We start from the raw sequence: 22,864 nt of genomic DNA on the forward strand, positions 1-22,864 counted from the left end.
GAATGCCAAGAGTACAAATAATAATAAGTGTTGGCGAGGATGTAAGTAAAGTGTAACTCACACAGTGTTGATGGGCCTCCAAATGAAAGCAACCCCCCAGGAAAGCAGCATGGAGAATCCTCAAATAACTAGGAAGGGAACCACCACATGATCCTACCATCCCACTCCTTGGTGTTTTTCAAAAAGATCTAAAACCAGCACAGTGCAGGAGTGCAGCCACCTAAACGTTTATAGCAGCACAGTTCACAACAGCTAAACCAAGGAATAAACCAGGCTCCTGCCAACAGAGGAGCGGATTAAGGAACTCTGGTTTTTACAGACAGGGGAATTCTCCTCAGTGAAATTAGGACATCTGCTGGTAAAATGGACGGAAATGGAGAACATCATGCTAAGTGAGACAGGTCGGACTCAGAAAATCAGAGTCTGGAAGTTTCCTCTCATCTGTGGAAGCTAGAGTTAAATAAGGGAAAGAAGGAGAAAAAGAAGGATAGAGTAAAGACCCAGGAAAGGTCAGGGTTATACAAAGAGATCAAGAGTCAGAGGGGAGGGACAGAGAAAGGGAGGAAATGTGGAGTGAGTCATTAAAAAATCATGATAAGTGCAAGTATAAATATCCCACAGGGAATTTCATCTGTATGTATAAATTTTAAAACAATCAAAAATAAATGAAGAGATGAGCAAAAAAAAAGTCTAGTAGAAATCAAGAAGGAGGAGGCAGGTGTGTGAGGATGGGAGGGAAAAGGGGACCCAGAACCAATACCAAACTCCATGCATGTATGGTTTTGTCAGCATGAAGCAACTATTACGGGTAACTATAATCCTTTAAAGAGAAAAATCCGTGGCCCTTGCAGGAAATAACCAGTCCCTCCCCCAAACTGAGGAGGCCCCAGGACCCCTCCTCCTCCCTCTGCTGAGTGTCGCTTAGTGAGGATACTGCAGAGTGAGGCCACCAGCCAGCCACACCAGGGTCTCAAGGTCAGGAGTCTGGGGCTCACCTTTCTTGTCCTGGGACTCTCAAAGACCATCACTAAGGCCCAACTAACCACGAAGGGTCATATGGAGCCAGCCCAGGCCCCAGGGGAAGGAGTCTTATCTTGTTCCTTGAGGCCTGTCCAGTTCCTTCTAAAAATGCAGCATGAGAGACCCTTTACCTTTGCTGTCTATGAGCCTGGTTTCTACTTCACAATTTTGGAGGAAAGTGCTTGTCACTCTGCCACAGTCACTTCCTCTTGCAACAAGGGAGGCAGGTGTCAGTTCTCTCCAGAGAGCAGAGTCAGGGATCTCCCCAGCACAGACCCTGGAACAGAGCAGGCTCCTCAGGGCTCCACCATGTCTGTGCCTGCCTCCCGGCCCCAGCTTCCCTGTCCTGTCCTGCTGCTGACCCTCCTGCTGGGACTCACAGGTGAGTGAGCACTGTCTGGGGAGAGTCCTCTGACCTGTCCCCTGGATCAGCTCTGCCCTTGGACTCCCAGGGAGTCAGGACAAACCCAGGCTCTGCCACCAAGGGCATTCTCTGGAGCCCAGACCAAGGGTCCTGAGCTCTGTCTCTGGGAGGCCTCCCCCACAGCTGGGGCCAGAGGCGTCACATCAGCTGATGCTTCAAACAGCAGTGACAAGAATGACTTGTACATTAAAATATTTCAGCTCACAGAGCATCTCTCCAGAGGATCAATGTTTAAGTCCTCATAACTCCTGAGACCCCAAGAGGCAAGGTGACCTTATCAAGGCCATGCAGGGAGTGATCTCTCTCTCTCTCTCTCTCTCTCTCTCTCTCTCTCTCTCTCTCTCTTGTCTGGCCTTAAGGTACAGGTCTTCAACCATCTTGCCTTCTCCACCATGATTTCCTACCTCCCACAGGCCCAGTAGCCATGGGGACAACCAATGCTGGACTGAAACCTCTAAAACTGTGAGCTGTCATCTACTTTTCTCTTCATAAGTGGATTTGTCTCAGGTATTACTTACAGTAATGAAGAGTTGACTGACACAGGCTGTGACGATGTTCATACCCTTATCTACATCGTAGGGGGCCAGTGGAAGGCTCTAGGCCTCAGGAAATCTACTGAGTAATGACTTTCAACTTCTTGAACACTCACCATGGGCCAGACTCTCTGAAATGCTGTACAGCTCATCTCATGACCATGACACCCACAGCAGACACTCTGGTCACCCACCTTACAGCTAAGAAGCAGAAGCACCAGGAGCTCCGTGGTCATTCAGGGGCAGTGCGAGGGCTGGGGTTTGGGTGCAGATGCTCTGATCTGGACCTCATGGTTCACCCACCATCTTCTCAAACATTGTGGACCTGACTCTGAATTTAGACAGACATCTGTTTTAATGATCTACTGCATAAGACCATGGGAGGTAAGATTTTTTGCTTCCAAAGGCCTGGTACATCTCAATTCGCCATGAGTGGTCTAGACACCCAAAGAAGATTTTGATCTTGTTTCTTCTCTCTCTCTCTCTCTCTCTCTCTCTCTCTCTCTCTCTCTCTCTCTCTCTCTCTCTCTCTCTCTCTCTCCTTGGTTTTAATTTGTAAGTGAAATCAGTAAATCTGGCATATGCTGCCTGATTGACACAGTTTCTACAACTTCTGTAAATGAGCCTAGAGAATAGTGGGTTAGGGAAAGATGGTTTGTGGTTTTCTTCTCCTGGGCTCTTCTGCTTCCTGCCTATATTTGGCAAGTAGCTTTTGTTCTGCCAAGTATTCTATATGGGAAATCAACCTGTGGCCATTTCTACAAAATTTATGCATTTCAAATAGATGTCTGAAACGCAGCGGGTGTCGCATTGAGAAATTCATAAAATAAGCACTCATTGATTGAACACCTACTGTGTGCCAGGAACTGTTAAAGAAACTTGCAGTGTGTTGGGCATAAAAGAGGCAAAGGAGTTGCCCTGTGTAGCTAAGATCATTCTAGGGACAATGGTGGTGATCAATACATAACAAATAGGTAAATCATATGACATATTGAACAGTGATCAGTGTGAAGTGAAAACAATCAGCTGGAAAAGGGAACTGGAGACTCTGTGGGAGAGAGCTACTGCAAATGGGGTGGTCTGGGCAGGAATCACTGAGGAGGGGAATGTGCACAGGGCATGAGAGCAGATGTCCCTGCTGTGTTCAAGGCTGTTCCTCTCACTCTGATTCAAATGGGAGCCACCTCCAGGTGTAGAGCCGAGAGGTGAATTGCCCTGAGCTCAAGAGACTGCCTGGGCTTTGCAAGGTGTGTTGTCCTTGGTCCCCATGCTTTAGAGGGAGGCTCTGGTTAAAGGATGAAAGGCACCACATCCCACTGAGTTCCAGGGTGTATATGGGTGGCTGTGCCATTCCTACAGTCCTGGACTCCCATTATGTCCTCTAGGTTAATTCTTAGGGCTTCACTTAGCCAAGGGGCTGGTGGGAGGTGACCCTCTGTGATACCCAGGTTTCATGTAAGGGACTAAGCATGGGGAAGCCATGCCATCCTGCAGATGAAACACACCAGAGGTCCAGTTCTTGCTCTATCCTCTCCTGACCAGACTTTGGTAGCTGTAGGGAGCAGTTGAAGTGATCAGTATTTACAGAGCATATAAGTCCTAGAAAGGCAAGGGGTCAGCAGACATCTGTTGCTCTTATGATATGTAGACAAGTCCATGAGGGGAAGATGTTTGCCTCCAAAGCCACCCATGACTTTGTGGTCATTGTGAGTGGTCTAGAAACCCCAAGGGAATTTAGGTTTGCTTGGTTGAATGAAATAACAGCAGTGATGTTGGTCTTTTTAAAAAATAAATTATTTGTTCTCTTTAGATACACATAGAGTATAACTTCCCATTCTTGTGTTTGTACACAATGTGGAGTTACACTGGTAGTGCATTCATATGTAAACACAGGAAAGTTACAATTAATTCATTCTACTGTCTTTCCTATTCCCATCTCCCACTTTATTCCTTTCATTCCCCTTTGTCTAATCCAACAAACTATTCATCCCTCAGGGCTGGGGATGTGGCTCAAGCGGTAGCGCGCTCGCCTGGCATGCGTGCGGCCCGGGTTCAATCCTCAGCACCACGTACAAACAAAGATACTGTATCTGCCGAAAACTAAAAAATAAATAAGAAAGAAAAAAAACTATTCATCCCTCCTCACCCTCCCTTGTTGTTAGCCTCCACACATCAGAGAGAATATTTTTTTCAGATTGGATTATTTCACTTAGCATGATATTTCCATCCGTTTACTGGCAAATGCCATATTTCATTTTTCTTTATGGCTGAGTAACATTCCATTGTGTATATATACTATATTTTCTTTATCCATTCATCAATTGAAGGGCATCTAGGTTGGTTCCATAGTTTAGCTGTTGTGAATTGAGATGTTTTATACATAGATGTGGCCATATCACTGTAGTGTGCTTATTTAAAGCCGTTTGAGTATAATCAGAGGAGTGGGATAGCTGGTGGTTCCATTCCAAGTTTTCTGAGGAATCTCCATACTGTTTTCCACAGTGATTGCACCAATTTACAATTCCACCAGCAATGTATGAGTGTACCTTTTCCCCCACATCCTTGCCAACATTTTATTGTTACATGTATTCTTTATAATTATCATTCAACTGGAACCCGGGTGCATCAAGACTTAAAGGTGTGTTCATCCAGGGCGGCTTCTCACGTTTTTATGTGATTTGTCAGTATTTTATTAAGAATTTTTACATCTGTTTTCATCAGGGATATTGATCTGAAGTGTGCTTTCCTTGATGTGTCTTTGTCTATATTAGCTTCATAGAATGAGTTTGGAAGAGATCCCTTCTTTTCTATTTCATGGAATAACTTGAGGAAGATTGATGTTAGTTCTTCTTTGAAGAACTGTTCGAAATAGGCTGACAATCCTTCCTGTGCTTTTGTTGTTGTTGTTGATCAACTTTTTTTAAATTAATTAATTTATTTATGCTAATTAGCTATATATGACAGCAGAATGCATTTTGATTCATCGTACACAATTACAGCACAACTTTTCATTTCTCTGGTTGTACACGATGTAGAGTCGAATCATATGTGCAGTCATCCATGAACTTGGGTAATGATGCCCATCCATTCCACCATCTTTCCTGCCCCATGCTCCCTCCCCCATTTTGTGCTATCACAGTTCCTACATTTTTCCCATGCCCCACCCCTCCAAATAACAGAGAGAACATTCAGCCTTGGGTTTTTGGTATTGGCTTACTTCATTTAGCATGATATTCTCCAACTCCATCCATTTACCTGCAAATGCCATAATTTTATTCTCTTTTAATGCTGAGTAATATTCTATTGTATATATACACACCACAATTTCTTTATCCATTCATCTATTGAAGGTCATATAGGTTGGTTCCACAGTTTAGCTATTGTGAATTGAGCTGCTATAAACATTGATGTGGCTGCATTACTATAATATGCTGATTTTCAGTCCTTTGGGTATAGACTGAGGAGTGGGAGAGCTGGGTCAAATGGTGGTTTTATTGCAAGTTTTCTAAGGAATTTTCATACTGCTTTTCATATTGGTTGAACCAATTTGCAGTCCCATCAGCAATGCAGGAGTGTGCCTTCTTCCCCACATCCTCACCAACACTATGGTTGTTTGTATTCCTAATAACTGTCATTCTGACTGGAGAGAGATAAAATCTTAGAGTAGTTTTTATATATATTTCTCTAATTGCTAGAGGTGTTGAACAGTTTTTCATATATTTGTTGATTAATTGTATATCTTCTTCTGAGAAGTGTCTGTTAGCTCCTTAGCCCATTTATTCATTGGGTTGTTTTTTTATTTGGTGTTAAGTTTTTGAGTTCTTTATAATCCTGGAGATTACTGCTTTATCTGATGTGCATGTGGCAAAAATTTGGTCCCAAAATATAGCCTCTCTCTCCATCTCATTGATTGTTTCTTTTGCTGAGAAGAAACTTTTTAGATTGAATTCAATCCATTTATTGATTCTTGATTTTATTTCTTGTGCTTTAGGAGTCTTGTTAAGGAAGTTGGGGCCTAATCTGACGTAATGAAGATTTTGGCCTACTTTTTCCTCTATTAGGCACAGAGTCTCTGGTCTGATTCCTAGGTTCTTGATCCACTTTGAGTTGAGTTTTGTTCATGGTGAGAGATAGGGATTTAGTTTTATTTTGCTGCATATGGATTTTTGGTTTTGTTGGGAGTCTACCCGGCTCCAAAGGCTAACTTCCCCATCCCCTGAGAAGAGCCATCCAATGGTGAGCCCTGCTGGCTCACATGATCCTTACCCACCAATCAGACTAGCCCTGCTGGCTCACATGATCCTTACCCACCAATCAGAAAGCACCCCATGCCAACTGTCAAACCGTTCAACCATTAAACTGTCATAACTGTCAAACCACCCCCCACTCTGTAAATATGCAGAGCTGTTCCTCAATAAGCGAGCATTTTCTCCTATGACAAGCCTTATTAGTTCTTTCAGGTTTTCCCAGCACCATTTATTGAGGAGGCTGTCTTCTCCAATGTATGTTTTTGGTGCCTTTGTATAGCATAATATAACTGTATTTTCGTGGATTTGTCTCTGTGTCTTCTATTCCCACGTTTTTTTGTTTGTTTGTTTGTTGAGGCTATAGTGAATGGGATAGTTTCTTAATTTCTCTTTCAGAGGGTTTATCACTAATGTATAGAAATGCATTTGATTTATGGGTATTGATTTTATATCCTGCTACTTTGCTGAATTCATTTATTAATTCTAGAAGTTTTCTGGTAGAGTTTTTGGATTCTCTAAGCATAGAATCATGTCATCAGCAAATAATGATAGTTTGAGTTCTTCTTTTCTATTCATATCCTTTTAATTTCTTTCATCTGTTAATTGCTCTGGCTAGAGTTTCAAGGACTATGTTGAATAGAAGTGGTGGAAAGAGGGCATCCCTGTCTTGTTCCAGTTTTTATAGAAAATGCTTACAATTTTTTTTCCATTTAGATTGATGTTGGCCTTGGGCTTAGCATAGAAAGCTTTTACAATGTTGAAGTATGTTCCTACTATCCCTAGTTTTTCTAGTGTTTTGAACATGAAGGGATGCTGTGTTTTGTCAAATGCTTTATCTGCATCAATTGATATAATCATATGATTCTTATCTTTAAGTCTATTGATGTGATAAATTATATTGATTAATTTCCATATGTTGAACCAAACCTGCATCCCTGGAATGAACCCGACTTGATCATGGTGCATCATTTTAAAAATATGTTTTTGTATGTAAATTACCAGAATTTCATTGAGAATTTTTGCATCCATGTTCATCAGGGATATTGGTCTGAAATTTTCTTTTCTTAATGTATCTCTGCCTAGTTTTGTTATCAGGATGATGCTAGCTTCCTAGAATGAATTTGGAAGGGTTTTCTCCTTTTCTATTTCATAGAATAATTTGAGAAGTACTGGTATTAATTCTTCTTTGTAGGTCTTATACAACCTAGATGTGAATCTGCCTGATCCTGGGCTTTTCTTGGTTGATAGGCTTTTGATGGCATCTTCTATTTCCTTGCTTGAAATTCATCTGTTTAAATTGTGTATGTCCTTTTAATTTAGTTTGGGTTAATCATATGCCTCTAGAAATATGTCAGTGTCTTTGAGGTTTTCTATTTTACTGGAGTATACATTTTCAAAATAGTTTCTAATTGCCCTCTGTATTTCAGTGGTGTCTGTCATTATATTTCCTTTTTATCACAAATTTTAGTAATTTGAATTTTCTCTATTTTTGTTTTCATTAAGGTGGCTAAGGGTTTGTCAATTTGTTTTTTCAAAGAATCAGCTTTTTGTTTTGTCAATCTTTTGAATTGTGTCTTTTGTTTCAATTTCATTGATTTACACCCTTATTTTAATTATTTCCTGTCTTCCACTACTTTTGGTGTTGGTTTGTTCTTTTTTTCTAGGACTTTTAGATGTAATGTCAGGTCATTTATTTTTTGACTTTTTATTCTTTAATGAGTGTGCTCAAGGCAATGAACTTTCCTCTTAGCACTGACTTCACAGTGTCCCAGAGATTCTGATAAGTTGTATCAGAGTTCTCATATATCTGTAAGAATTTTTTTATCTTCTCCCTGATGTCTTCTGTTATCCATGCATCATTCAACAGCATATCGTTTAGTCTCCGGTTGTGGGAGTAGCTTCTATTTTTCATTTTGTCATTGATTTATAATTTTATTCCATAATGATCAGATAGAATGTAGGGTAATATTTCTATTTTTTTGTATTTGCTAAGACTTGCTTTATGGCATAATATATGGTCTATTTTGGAGAAGGATCCATGTGCTGCTGAGGAGAAAAGGTATTCACTTTTCAATGGATGGAATAGTCTATATAACTCTGTTAAGTCTAAATTACTAATTGTTTTATTGAGTTCTATAGTTTCTTTGCTTAGTTTTTGTTTGAAAGATCTATCCAGTGGTGAGAGAGCTGTGTTAAAGTCACTCAGTGTGATTGTGTTGTGGTCTGTTTGATTCTTGTAGTTGAGATGGGTTTGTTTTACACATATAGATGCCCCATTGTTTGGGGCATAGATACTTATGATTGTTATGTCTTGTTGATGTATGAATGCCTTAATGTCCTTCTTTATCCCTTTTCACTATCTTTGGTTTGAAGCCCACTTTAGCTGATATGAGGATGGAAACCCCTGCTTTTTTACACAGTCCATGTGAGTGGTACATTTTTTCCCACCCTTTTACCTTTAGTCTGTGGATGTCTTTTCCTGTGAGAAGAATCTCTTAAAGGCAGCCTACTGTTGGGTCTTTTTTTTAAGTCAAATCTGCCAGTCTATGTCTTTTATTAATGAGTTTAGGCCATTAACATTCAGGGTTATTATTGAAATATGATTTGTATTCCCAGGCATTTTGGTTTATTTTTGGTTTTTAACTCAACTTGGTTTCTCCTTTGATTGGTCTTTCCTTTAATGTAGTTCCTCCCTTTGCTGATTTTCATTTTGTTTTTCATTTCCTTCTCCTGGAATATTTTTCTGAGAATGCTCTGTAGTGAAGGCTTTTTTACTGTAAATTCTTTTAACTTTTGTTTATCATGAAAGGTGTTTTATTTTGTCATCATATCTGAAACTTAATTTTGCTAGATATAAGATTCTTGGTTGGCATCCATTTTCTTTCAGAGCTTGGTATATGTCGTTTCAGGATCTCCTGGCTTTAAGAGACTAGGTTGAATAATCCACTGAGATCTGAATTGGGCTCCCCCATAAGGATCTAATTCCTCTCTCTTGCAGCCTTTAAGATTCTATCCTTGGGCTGGGATTGTGGCTCTGCAGTAGAGTGCTCGCCTAGCACAGGTGCAACCCGGGTTCAATTCTCAGCACGACATAAAAATAAAGGCATTGTGTTGTGTCCATCTACAAAAAAAAAATTCTCTCTCTCTCTCTCTCTCTCTCTCTCTCTCTCTCTAAAAAAAGATTCTATCCTTATTCTTTATGGTAAGTATTTTCATTATAATGTGTCTTGGTGTAGATCTGCTGTAATTTTGTACATTTGATGTCCTGTAAGCCTCTTGTATTTGATTTTCCAATTCATTCTCCATGTTTGGGAAATTTTCTGATATTATTTCATTGAAGAGATTGTGCATTCCTTTGATTTGAATCTCTATTCCTTCCTCTACCCCAATAAATCTTAGATTTGGTCTTTTGATACTAGCCCATAATTCTTGGATGTTCTGTTCATGGTTTCTTACCATCTTCATGTGTGGTCAACTTTATTTTCAAGACTATATATTTTCTCTTCATTATCTGACATTCTGTCTTCCACATGGCCTAGTCTGTTGGTGATGCTTTGTATTGAGTTTTTATTTGGTTTATTTATTGTTTCCTTCATTTCAAGGATTTCTGATTGAATTTTTTTCCAGGATCTCTATCTCTTTCTTGAACTAATCTTTTGCTACTTGTATTGGCTCCCTTATCTCTTTGTTGGTGTGATCAGTGCTTGCCTGTATTTGCTCTCTTATGTCATTCTTTAATTTTATTGTAATTATGTACATTCTGAACGCCTTCTCTGACATTTCATCAACTGCCTTGTCAATGGATTCTATTATTGTAGTATCTTGGTTTATTTGGGGCACCTTCTTCCCTTGTTTTTTCATGTCATCTATGTGTCTTCGTTTCTTGCAGATTGGATCTGAGGTATTACAGTTTCTACCCTATAATCTTCTAGTGACCCAGAATATTACCTGGACTTTACCTTGATGTTGGGCTTCCAGTGCAGCCAGTGTCCCAAGATGGATGCAACCACTTTCACAGATGGGGCTGAAAGTGTGGGCCTTACGGAGGGTTGGGGCTGCCTGTTTCAAGACTAAGCTGCCTCCTGACCCTTTCTGTTGTCCCAAGGTGGAGGCTACTACATGGGGAGGTATGGTAATAGCTGCAGTGTCCCGAGACAGAGGCAGGCTAGGCCTGGGCTCCCAGGGGGATCAGTTGGGGTGGTCCTGGGTCTGACCTAGACATGGGCTCCCACATGGGTCTGCCAGGCAGTCCTGGGCCTGGACTTGGACTCTGACCTGGGCTGGGCTCCAAAGTGGGTTGCTAGTGGTGTGGGAGGTCCTGGGCCTAACCTGGGCCTGGGTCTTTTGGTCAGCTTTTGATGGCATCTTCAATTTCATTGCTTAAAATAATTTGTTTGAATTTTCTCTGCCTTCCTGATTCAATTTGGTTAGGTCATATGTTTATCAAAATTTGGCAATGACCTCAAGATTTTCTATTTTTATTAGAGTATATATTTTCAAAATTGTTTCTGATTACCTTCTGCATTTCAGTAGTGTCTGTGGTGATATTTTATTTTTATCACTAATTTTAGTAATTTGAGTTTTCTCTCTATTTCTCTTTGTTAGCTTGGCTAAGGGTTTATCACTTCTATTTCTTTTTTCAAAGAATTAACCTTCTGTTTCTTCAATTATTAAAATTATTTTTGTTTCAATTTTATTGATTTCAGCTCTCATTTTAATTATTTTCTATCTTGTTCTGTGTTTTGTGTTGATTTTTTCTTCTTTGTCTAGGGCTTTGAGAGTGATTTCGGTTATTTATTTGGTGAATTTCTCTTCTTTTATGAATGAGTTCAAGGAAATGAATTTTCCTCTTAGAACTGCCTTCATAGTGTCCCAGAGATTTTGATAAATTGTATCACTCTTTCCATTTACCTCTCAGTATTTTTATGTTCATTCCTGATTTCTTCTGCTACCCTCATTCTATAGCATATGATTTAGTCTCCAGGTGTTAAAGTAACTTCTATTCTTTATTTTATCATTGATTACTAATTTAATTCCTTATTATGTCATCAATTATGGACTACCAGAGTGAGGGATGTATAGTGGTTTAATCCCTCAAGCAGTAAAAATTCAGACATTAACTCACTTCTTAGGATGGCACCACTACAGCAGCCTGGGCTCTGGGGTTGGTGGGGAGATGATGTGAGATCCTTTTCCAATGCACAGGTACTGTGGAGACTCCAGGCTGCAAGCCTGTGTTGGCTGTGAGCCTTTTCAGCAGCTATGATGCTGACATAGGTTGAACTGACCGTCAACATTGATCTGCAAAGGTCATCCAACCTCCTCTGCTGGAAAGATGCCAGGGGGCTTTGTTCCTCTTTATTTTTTACTGTTTTTGTGTTTTGTTTGTTTGTTTGGAGTCAGAGGACATATGAATTTCACAAAATAATGCATTTCTTTCTGGCATATTCATGCATGCGTATAACATAATGATTAAATTCACTCCCTAATGCCCAGTACCTCTCTGCACCCTCCTTCCCCACCCCCCCGCCCGGATTCCCTTTCCTCCCCTCTACTTTCATGATTTCTGTTTTTCCCCCTCTATCTTACACAAGTAGAAGACACTGCTTGTCTCTCTGAGTCTCTCCAATTTTGCTTGACATGATGATCTCCAGTTACATTTTTTCCTGAAAATGATATAATTTCATTCTTCTTTATGGTTTAACAAAAATTCCGTTGTGTAAATGTAGCACATTTTCTTTATCCATTTATCTGTTGAGGGACACTTAGGTGATTACATGACTTGGTTATTGTGAGTTGTGCTGTGATAAACATGGATATCTTAGTCATCTTATTTTCTGCTCTGAGCTAAAAACCTGACACTACAATTAGAGGAGGAATAGATTAATTTGAAAGCTCATTTTTCCAGAGGTCTCAGCCTATAGAAGTTTCATTCCTCTGGGCTGGAGTTGAGGCACAACATCATACCAGATGTATGTGGCAGAATAAGCAGGTCAGGACATGGCCACCATTTACAGAACAAATAAAGACACTAAAGTCATGCCCCCATGTACCAACCTGCTCCAGGCATACCATACCTGACTGCAGTCACCCTCAGTTAATTCCGTTTAGGGGATTAAGACACTGTTGAGGTTAAGGCTCTCATAACCCAATCATTTCACCTTCTCACTTTCTTGTGTTGTCTCACAGGAGCTTGTGACCAACCCCTCATGTCTAAACCATAACAATAGATAAGCACGTACCTCTACAGTTCTCTACAGTGTACTGTCTTCAATTCTTTAAGATAAATACCAAGCAGTGGTCGAGTTGATCATGCAGTAGTTCTGTTTTTAGTTTCTTGAGGAAGCTCCACACTGATTTTCATAGTAGGTTTAGTAATTGGCATTTTCACTGAGTAAGGGTTCCTTTTTCCCCATCCTCACCACCATCTGTAGTTTATATTCTTGATTGCCATCTGACAGGAGTGTGTTGGAATTCCAATGTGGTGGTCATATAGGCAGGTGTGGACTGGCGGAAGGAAAGAAGTCCCTGGGCTTGTCCCTGAGGACTGTATTTTATCCCTGGACTGTCATGTGCACTTGCTCTTCCCACCACTATTCATTCATTCTCTCTCTCTCTCTCTCTCTCTCTCTCTCTCTCTCTCTCTCTCTCCTTGCACTCACTGTCATGGACTGAGCAGTTGTCCACCACACACCCTCCCCTCATGGACATCATGCCTTGGTGCCAACTGACAGTGGACTGGCTCAGAAACTGTGAGCCCAAAATACCCTTTCCTCCTCTAAGTTGTTGTCAGGTGTTGACCACAGCAAACAAAGTTGACTAATGCAGAGGGACAGGGGAGCAATCCAGAGGAGCAATAGAGGTCTCAACTGTGTCTTTTAAATTCTTTATTTGTGACCATTTAATTTTAAGAGAGAGACTCATAGCCTGTCAATGGCAGCAGCACTTCAAAGTCCAAGCACATTTCCCAGGTAAGATTTATAACCTCAAATTACATTTTGGGCATCTGAAGGAGAGAGACCTCAAATTGCTCCTTCCTCTGTTCCCCTTGTACCAGAGCCACCCATCACCTTGGATGGCAGCCATGGATGGGGTGGGAGGTGGAGATCAACATCAGCAAGAACACATCAGAGAAGGGGCTGTCAGCAGAGCAGCATGGACATTTAGGAGGAGTCGTTTGGGGAACCACGTAAAGTCAAGAGGGAAGAAAAGGAATTATCTCTCACTAATGCCACTCACCACATTTTGGACACTGTGGACAGGCTCATCCAGCTGTTCTGTGGCCCTCTGCCCCCTTGACTTTCACACTAGCACTCAGAAAAGGACACTCAGCACCTCATAGAACTACACAGGCACCAGCAGTGAGCGGCACACACGAGGGCACAAGTCAGCCAGCAGGCCAGAGAGCTGTGCAACATGGTGGAGCCACTGGGGACAGCCAGGGTGAGGCATGAGCAGTCAGAGGCCATGCCCCAGGGACTTTGCACCTGACTTTAGAACCTCCCTTCCTCATCTCTACTGTGTTGTCAATGGGAGGGTTAATCCCACTGATGAGCCACCTAAAGCCCAAGCCAACAGAGCTGTGGGAACTGCACCTGGAGAGGCACAAGAAATTAAGGATCTATCAGGAACATAGTTTCTAGAGAGAGAACCCTTGGGCAAGAACCTTGTTGGGGGTCCCTGCAGAGCACACAAGCCAACATTGTGAGGGATTTCACAGGTGTGTGTGGATGCCACTAGATCCCAGTCCAGGGAGAGCAGCAAGGGAACTTGGGACAGAGAACAGCTTATTGCATTGATGAACCTGTTGGCTGAGTGGAGTGTTCATATCTGCTTGTTGGGGCATCAGGAAGCTTAAAACATGTGTGATACAACAGATCTTTAGTTTGTGGTACAATTTGGCCTTATTACCTAACATCCTTTCATTGCAACTTAATGGACTCCCTTAGAATTTCTTATAGAACATTTCTAGAGGTAGTAACCTGCTCAGTTTCTGTTTATGTGGGAATATCTTCGTTTCTCATTCATGTTGAAGGACAGCTTTACCAGGTAGAGAATTCTTAGTACCTTTTTTTCCCAACACCATAGATACATCATCTTGCTGCTTCTGGTTCCCGTCAATAAGAACTTGATACAAACCTTAGGAGGAACCCTGTATGTGGTGGACAGGCCTCTCTTTCTGCTTCAATATTCTCTCTTTTCCTTTAGCTTTGGCAGATTGGTCTACAATGTGCCTCAGTGTGGGTCTGCACATGTTGATGGTACCTGGAGTTTGTTCTTGGATTAGAACATTCATATACTTGATCACATTCAAGATTGTGGAGGACATTTCTTTTTCAAATAAACTGCTGCCCTTCTCTTTTCTTTCTCCTCTGGGGTTCTCATATGTGAGTCAGTGTACTCTGTAATATCCTGAATGGACTTTAGGGTCTTTCTAAGACCCCTTTTTTTCTTTTCTGTTTGCAGACTCAGCAATATCAATGGGTCCTGCTCCACATTTCATGATTTTTAACTGCCTATGCCAATCTGTGGTGGAGTCTCCAGTGAACTTCTCAGTTAGTTGAGTTTTACGACTCCCAAATGTCTCTTTCATGTATTTTTATACTGTCTCTCCCTTTATTGATGTTTTCAATTTGCTGATCACATTCCACATTTCCTTTTCTACTTTTCCATATTTTCCTAGAGCATGTTGGAGACAGCTGCTTCACAGTGCTGGTCTCTAATCAAGTTGGGCCCACCAAGTCCTGATGAGAAGGAGGCAGGAGGGTGAGCTAGGGAAGGATATGGGATGGGGGCGGCAAGAGGGTGGAGTAACAAGAGGATGGGAAACAGGGAAGCAGCTCAGGCAGCCCCCTGGATGTAAAGAATAGGGAACAAAGCCTTGTAATGAAACATAGCTCTCATAAGGACCCCTGGGTGGATACCCAGTGATGGGAAATTTGGATTTCTCATGTTTACAACCATAACATGAAAGATCTATTGTTTTAGGCACTAGGTGTGCAGTCATTTGTCACAGCAGCATTAGACACAATTTGATTTTACTGTGGGGAAATATGCGAGGAGTTCAGCAATGTTTCATTTCTTACTTGAGCTGCAAGTTCATGGCTGTAGGCACTATGATCACTCCAAGGTGATGAAGGAAACCCCATCATGAGCTTGGGAATCTCTGTGGAACAAGGAAACTGAGCCAGAGACTCTCACAGTGAAATGCATTTCCCACTAACTGTACCCACCACTCCCCCAAAACTCAGGAGTCTCAAGGAGCCACAGGACCCCACCCAATGTCATGGTCCATTGTACCAGTGATCTTGTGGCCAGAAAGGAAAAAAGCAATACATGGTTGGTGACATGAGAGCTTGGGGGGGGGGTGCTCAGGCCCTAAGTCCCCTCCCTCCACCAGGCCCAGAGCCCTGAGCGAGTGTCTCAGTGTGGAGGTGCAGGCCAGGGGAGGCTCAGTGTGAGGACACATGCCCTGTGCTGAGTTCAAGGCCACTCTGGGGCACTCAGTCAGTGTCAGGCTTTGCTGATACCACGTGATAAACCAAGAGGATCCCCAGGATGAGCAGTGACCACCCTGTGTCTCCCCCCAGGAGCGGCTGCACAGGAGCTGCAGGTGATCCAGCCTGAGAAGTCAGTGTCTGTCGCTGCTGGAGAGTCAGCCACTCTGCACTGCACTGTGACCTCCCTGCTCCCTGTGGGGCCCATCTGGTGGTTTAAGGGGGCAGGGCCAGGCCGGGAGTTGATTTCAACGTCAGAGAAGGCCACTTCCCCCGAGTCACAAATCTCTCAGATGTCACAAAGAGGGACAACAAGGACTTTTCCATCCGCATCAGTAATGTCACCCCAGCAGACACCGGCACCTACTACTGTGTGAAGTTCCAGAAATCGACCCCTGTTGATAAGGAGCATAAGTCTGGACCAGGCACCAAGTTGTCTGTGCGAGGTGAGTGCAGCTGCCTCCTCCTCCCTGGGGTGGGACAGGAGGTCAGGGGTCACACCCTCCACCCTGGGGGCCACAGCTGAGGAGCAGGAGCAGCAGTGGGTGCTCAGGTCATGACCTGCTGTCACCCCTTCTGCAGGTCAGGGAGGCAGAGGCCTGTAGAGGCCATGCTATTTGGTCCAGGCTCCATGGCTGGTAAATGGGGGGCATCTGCACCCCTCACCTGCCTGCTCCACAGCCCTGACCTTTTCCAGTCTGGCCCAGCCCTGTGGCTCCCCAGCTGAGGGCTCTGAGGGTTTGAGGGACTTGCCAATCACAGAGCCAGACCACATCTGTTACCTTCAGAGAGCACTGCCCCTATGGGGGTGACCCTTCTCTTTATACCAGAAGCACCCAGGATGTTCTGGAAAGAGCTGGGAGCAGGATAGGTAAAGTTCTCCTCCCACAGGCTACTGTTCCTGTCCCTCCCTGAGGACCTGGCCCTCCAGAGCAGGGAGGGGGCAGGGCATGCTTTCCTTCCTTCCCCTCCTGGAGCAGCACCTGAGAGGATTCTGACAGGCTCAGGTTCCCTGTAGACCTGGGGCCCTGGTGGAGGAGCTGCCAAGAGGTTGGGCCTTTGCCCTGGGTCTGCCTGTAAATCCCTGTGTCTCAGGGACCAGCCCTCACAGGCCCTGCAGGGCAGGAGCAGAGCTGGGTCACTCACCCAGGCAGTGTTCTCCATGTGGGTGACACAGGGGTCCCAGTTCAGGAAGCACAGGTGCTCACTTTCTGTTTTCTGAGAGGCTCTGCATACTCTTCCTAAGCCATGAGGCTGAGGGGGTCAGCACACATGGACCTTCACACCTGTGCCCACCCCTGTTGACCTGGGGAGCTGGAGGCCCAGCAGGCCCTCTCTCACACAGCACATTAATGCCAGGAGGGGACAGAGCCCAACCTGACTCCAGCCCAGGCTCCTGCTGCCCTGGGAATAGACACTGTCCCCACAGAGGAGCCAGGGCACAGGAGGGGCTCAACACAGACCCTGACCTGACCCGCTGGGCAGCGAGCAGCATCTCTGCTCCTCCTCTATCTCCCAAGGTTCAGGTGCCACTGACATTCACACCATGAAGCCCACAGTGACTGAGAACCTCTCCTGAATGTCGGCCACAGGGAGATGCCCCAGCAGGACACACAGAGCTGCTCCATTATTTGAACAAAGGCAAAGCCTTCTTTCTGTGGAGATGTTACAGTTGTTCTTGCTGTTGTGGTGGGTGGGGTCGGGGGCTCCCCACTGGCTGTGCGTAGGAATCATGGGGAAAACTGAAGACAAAATCCCCCAGACCCAGGCTTCACCTAGAAATTTTATTCTAAAATCTCTGACGTGGGTCTGGGCATCTGAAGATTTTACTTACTCCAGAAGGTTCTAACACACAGCCAGGGCTAAAAAACCCTGAGCTAAATGTCCTGAAGACACAGAAGGAAAGTTGGGGTTTTCCTCTGGCAATGAAGGAGAGCACGGGAGGGTTTCTCAGTGTGGTTGCTTCAGAACAGCCCGTGCTGGGCTCAGCTCTCTGGGGCCTGTGGCAGGGTCTCCTGATAGAGCCCGCTCAGATCCAGTGTCAGCCCAGCACTTGAGTAATCCTCCTGTGTGAAGGAGTCTGCTCTTTTCACCTCTCCTGCATCCTAGGTGGGTTTGGCCAGCCATGTCCCTCCTGAGCCTTATCTCATAATGGGCTCTCACTAGGACCCGCCCATGGGACAGGTGGGGATTCAAGAGCTGAGAGGCTCCAAGGGCTCAGGACAGTGTTAGGATGCTGAACAGCTCTTGATGAGTGGCCTTTGATCCAAATCCCTAACCCCTGTAGGGACTTCCAGCTGCTGTGGTCTGGGTGACTCCACTTCTTCAGTGACACCCTCCATACTGTGCCCTCTGGGTGTTGGGTGCATGTCAGGCAGGGAGGTCAACATTTGCTGATACAAATATTCATGGTATTTGTTGCCTGGTGACAGCTGTAGAAGGTGCTGGGTGGTAATGAGCAATCTGGAGACACCAAAGGACCCCTCTAAGTACCTGTCCACAGGTAATTGTCCTGCTCATCCTCTCCCCTGAATGCCCTGAGGACCTGCTCAGGGGCCTGGGCCATCAGTCAGAACTCAGCCTGTGGCTTCCTCTGCACTCAGTGACCTGTGACCCGAATGCAAAGTGACCCAGATTCAGAAAAGCACCCCTTCATCCTCTCCCTCTCTATTCAGTCCCTGGCCCAGGTGACACTCATGGCATATTTGTGGAAATGAGAATAATCGGGGTGAATTCATAACCCCCTGTGGATGAATCCTGCACAGAATAAAATCTGCCAATAGGAGGACCTGTGTTTACCAGATTTGTTTAGTCTAGTTTTGTTTTTAGCACTGGGGATTGAACCCATGGGCACTTCACCTCTGAGCCACATCCCCAGCTCTTGTTATTTTTTTTTTTTTTTTAATTTTGAGGCAGGATGTGGCTAAGTTTCCCAACCTAGCCTTTCAATTGCAGTCTTCCTGCTTCAGCCTCCCCAGTTGCTGGGATTTGGGACTGAGCCAATGCACCCCACTCTTTGCTGATTTTCCAGAGGCAGCCCTATGTGATCAAAGCCAACTGTGCTCCGTGTGGCTTGGGAAGAGACGTGCTTTGCAGCACATGTCATACATGTGTATGAAACTCGAACAGCCTGTTCCTCTATTCATGGTGGTGTCCTGGTGCTATTTGTCCCTGCATTTGCTTCTTTAAACAGTTCCCTGGGTGGCAAGGATGCCAGGTCAGCGTGCAGAAACAGATATTAAAAAGAGTGAGAAAGGTCCACAAGCTCCTCGCTGACCAGGTTGATAGCCGTGCCCTGGTGCTGAGAGGAAGGCTTGGATCTCAGGCCTGGGGCAGCACCTGGGCTGACGGTCCTCACTGTCTGGCAGGACAGCTGTGCTCGCCTAGAGACAAAGAGAAGGGACACCACACAGGGCTACACACACACAAAGCTTCATTAGGAGGATTAAGAAATGAAGTCTTGTCATTCGGGTGTAGCCCAGGGACGGAGCATGGACTTGGCATGCACCTGGGGGTTGATCCCCAGTGCAGCAAACAAAAAAATAAAAATGACTCGCAAGGTTCCACAGAGGGTCACATACTTGGGGCCAGAGGGGGTCTCCCAATCACCTGACTTGTCTGTCAATGCTCCTCCTCAGCCAGACCTTCTCCTCCCGTGGTGTCAGGTCCTGTGACCAGGGCCACACCTGGGCAGAAGGTGAGCTTCACCTGCAAGTCCCATGGCTTCTCCCCCCAAACATCACTCTCAAGTGGTTCAAAAATGGGAATGAGATCTTGCACACCCAGACCAGCGTGCACCCCATGGGAGAAAGTGTGTCCTACAGTGTGTCCAGCACAGCCCAAGTGATGCTGGGCCCCAAGGACATCCACTCTCAGATCATCTGCAAGGTGGCCCACTTCACCCTGCAGGGGGGCCTCCTCTTTGTGGGACTGCCAAGTTGTCTGATAGCATACAAGGTACAGGACCCTGTTCCCCACCTCAACCCACACCTGGCCACCCAGCCTGCTACTCCCCAGGGGCCTTTGCTCTAATTCCCAGCAGTGCTGTCACCTGCCATCACATGTGGACTCCTGCCCTGTGTCCAGCCTCAGCTGATGGCTTCATTTCATTGACCAGAAGCAACTACCACTGCTGAGCTCCTCCCAGAGCCGAGCCTTGACGTGCAGGGAGGTTTCATCTATTCTGCTCACGTCTTGCAGGCAGACTGTCAGCCTCACTCACTTACCCTCAGGGGAGCTGCTGGTCACTTGGCACCTCTGGATGGCAGGCCCTGTGGTTAGTGATTCACTCCCATGCAAACCCTCAATGTCTGAGTCCCTGCTTCACACCTGGTACTATCCCAAGAGAGGCCCTTGCCATGCTGGGAGGAGCTCAGCTGTCTGCGCCATAAGGTCACAGCTTCTGCCTGTGCTGTTTCAGTTCCACAGAGGTCACCTCACTGCCCACCATGGCATGGAACCAGGTGAACGTCACGTGCCAGATGATGCAGTTCTACCCCCGGAGCCTACAGCTGCCCTGGGTGGAGAATGGAAATGTGTCCAGGACCAAATCCACCTCAGTCATCACAGAGAACAAGGATGGGACATATAACCACAAGAGCTGGCTCCTGGTGGACTTATGTTCCCAGAGCAGAGATGAGGTGTTCACCTGCCAGGTGGTACATCATGGGCAGCCAGCCACCTCCAGGAACCAGAGGCTGAATTTCTCAGAAAGAGCAGGGTATGAACATCTCCTGGCATGATAAGCACTCCTGCTGATGGGGTCTTTTTATATCCAATCTCTTTTTTAAGAGGTAAAATAGTATTCATGTTTACTATAGAATAATTCTCAAGTCTATAAATCTATACTAGAACCATCAAGTCAGCTGCAATCCCCCCATCCTCAGCCCAAGAGTCTCCACTGTGAAGAACTAGGTCCATCTCTCCATGGGTCTCCTGACATAACAGATATTAAAGAAGATAAGCAGGGAGGAGGGGACCATCCTGTCCTATTGTCCTGCCTCTTGTCTCTGCACCTAACAAGTGCTCTGCTATCCTTCCTTGGGGCCTCTCCCTGCTCCTTACCCTGTTATCCTCTGCCCAGCCTCCATTCCATATTGGAATTTTCCATACTCATCTGTTTTCTTACCTAGAAAACTCTCTCTCTCTCCTGGTTGAAATTTGGAAAGGACTCCCTGAGGATGGGCTACTAAGTATGAACCAATCCAGAGATGAATTAATACTGATTTTAGTGCACCAAAACCAGCTCTTAAAGGAATTTTGAATAAATCTGAATACATACTCAGAGGGACTGATCACTCCTCACTGATCCCATCTCTAGAATCAACACAATTCCAATCAAAATCCAAAAATCTGGTCTTCTAGAAACTGAAGGATTCCGGAAATGCACACAGAAAGATAAAAGCTCTGGACAACATTAGTGGCAACCTCAATCACCATCACAACATGCAAACTTCAACTTGTCTCCAGTGTCCTTTTCTTCATTCTGTGAAAGAGGACTAGGATGGCCCTGGGGAGCAACAGGGGTGTTGCTGATGACTTCCTGCCCTCACACCCGGAGATCCATCTACACAACTCAAGGCAAATCTAAGGTCCCTGGGGACAAGGAAATCACCAGCCTATAAAGCAAATTTGAGTTAATGAAAGAAATGTTTCCTCTCCCCTGAACATTGTTCCAAACACCACAGTTGTCTGGAGACTCCATTCTGTGGCCCAGTGTGACTTAGTTCCCTGTGTAACACAGGAGTGGGTCCAGACTCCAAAAGACTTTTTTTTAAGGTCCAGTTTCCTTCCAGCATGCCCTATCATGGGCCTCATGGGCCACTGATTTGTCCCTGTGATGTCCTGCAGGAAGACTAATGGTAAGTAGGCAGTGAATGACAGTTTCCCTCATAGTTAGAGATACATGGGGGGGGGCTGCCTAATCCCATCCACTCATCACTTAGCCAGGTATGCACACCACTGCAAGTGGAGTCCACATCTGGAATGATGAAGGACATTCCTCTACAAATCCAACAGCATTATCCTAGTTAAGAAAATTAATAATAAAGGTAGTATTCATGTTTATTATACAGCTTATTATCATAAAATTAACAAAAATTCTCCAATAATTTGAAATAATTGGAGCATATATTCAGATTTTTTCCAAAATTCCTTTTATAGCTCGTTTCAGTGTACCAGATTTAGTTTTAATTCATCTTTAATTGCATGGTATAACTTCCCTGGGAAAACATATGAGCATCAAGAAATTTTTCCTGAGTTTTAAAATGATAAATTTCCTTAGTAGTTTAGGGCCATTCCTATGATTGATTTCTTAATATGTGTCTTGGAGTAGGCTGTTCTTGAGGAGTTTTGGTCCATTTTATCTAAGGTGTCACCTGTATATGCCACAAGATTCCATGGAGAAGCCTCTCTGGGTTTGGATTCCACTAAGCCGGGGCCCTCCCTCCCTAAATTCCCAGTCCTCAGTTTCCTTCTCAGGAGGAGATGATAATCCCTCCCCACGGGATAGTGAGGACAAGAAGGGAACTAGCATGGCTGGGTGGGCAGTGTGCACGGAGCACACGTTGTCACCTCCCGTCAGTGAGGACACCCTGGGACCTGAGGCTGGTTGAGTGGGAATGAGGAAACTCTGACTAGGCTTCTGCCTCAGGCTTGACGGGCCAGCCAGGACAGGGTGTGGGTGCTAAAGCTTCACAACATTGTTGGGCCCAGGGAGCCTCAATTAGGGCAAGCGCAGGTTCCTGGGGCTGGAGTCCCAGGAGACCTTCTAATGGGTCCTCCTGTCCTTTGATTTTAGGAAAAGTGAATTGTAATCTTGCTTCATACCTCATAGCCCTGTTACTTGGACTCAAGACCCTACTGGCCGTCAGTGTCTCTGCCGTCTACATCCACAGGAAGCAGAAGTCCTGACTATAAGTCCCCAGGAGGGAGGGTGAACCATAGGTTGCTGCAGAAGGGGCAGGGCCAGGGGGAGTGCAGCCCACCTGTGCAAGCTGCAGAGTCAGTGGGTCTAGAGAACCAGGCACATACCCCTCAGCACCCTCAGGGTCTCAGGCAACTTCTGTGGAATCCCAGCTCCCAGGAAGTGTGAGGGGTGTGCAGGAGATGAGATCAAGGGTTGTCAGTGGGTGTGCACTGATT

General features: G+C 44.8%; 1 pseudogene; it reads left to right on the forward strand.

Moving 5' to 3' along the window:
- The first annotated feature begins 1,329 nt into the window (after window positions 1-1,329).
- On the forward strand, window positions 1,330-22,633 carry LOC113192078 (signal-regulatory protein beta-1-like; annotated as a pseudogene).
- Window positions 22,634-22,864: the final 231 nt, after the last annotated feature.

This window comes from Urocitellus parryii, chromosome 6 (assembly GCF_045843805.1).
Source record: "Urocitellus parryii isolate mUroPar1 chromosome 6, mUroPar1.hap1, whole genome shotgun sequence".
NCBI classification, from domain to species: Eukaryota; Metazoa; Chordata; class Mammalia; order Rodentia; family Sciuridae; genus Urocitellus; species Urocitellus parryii.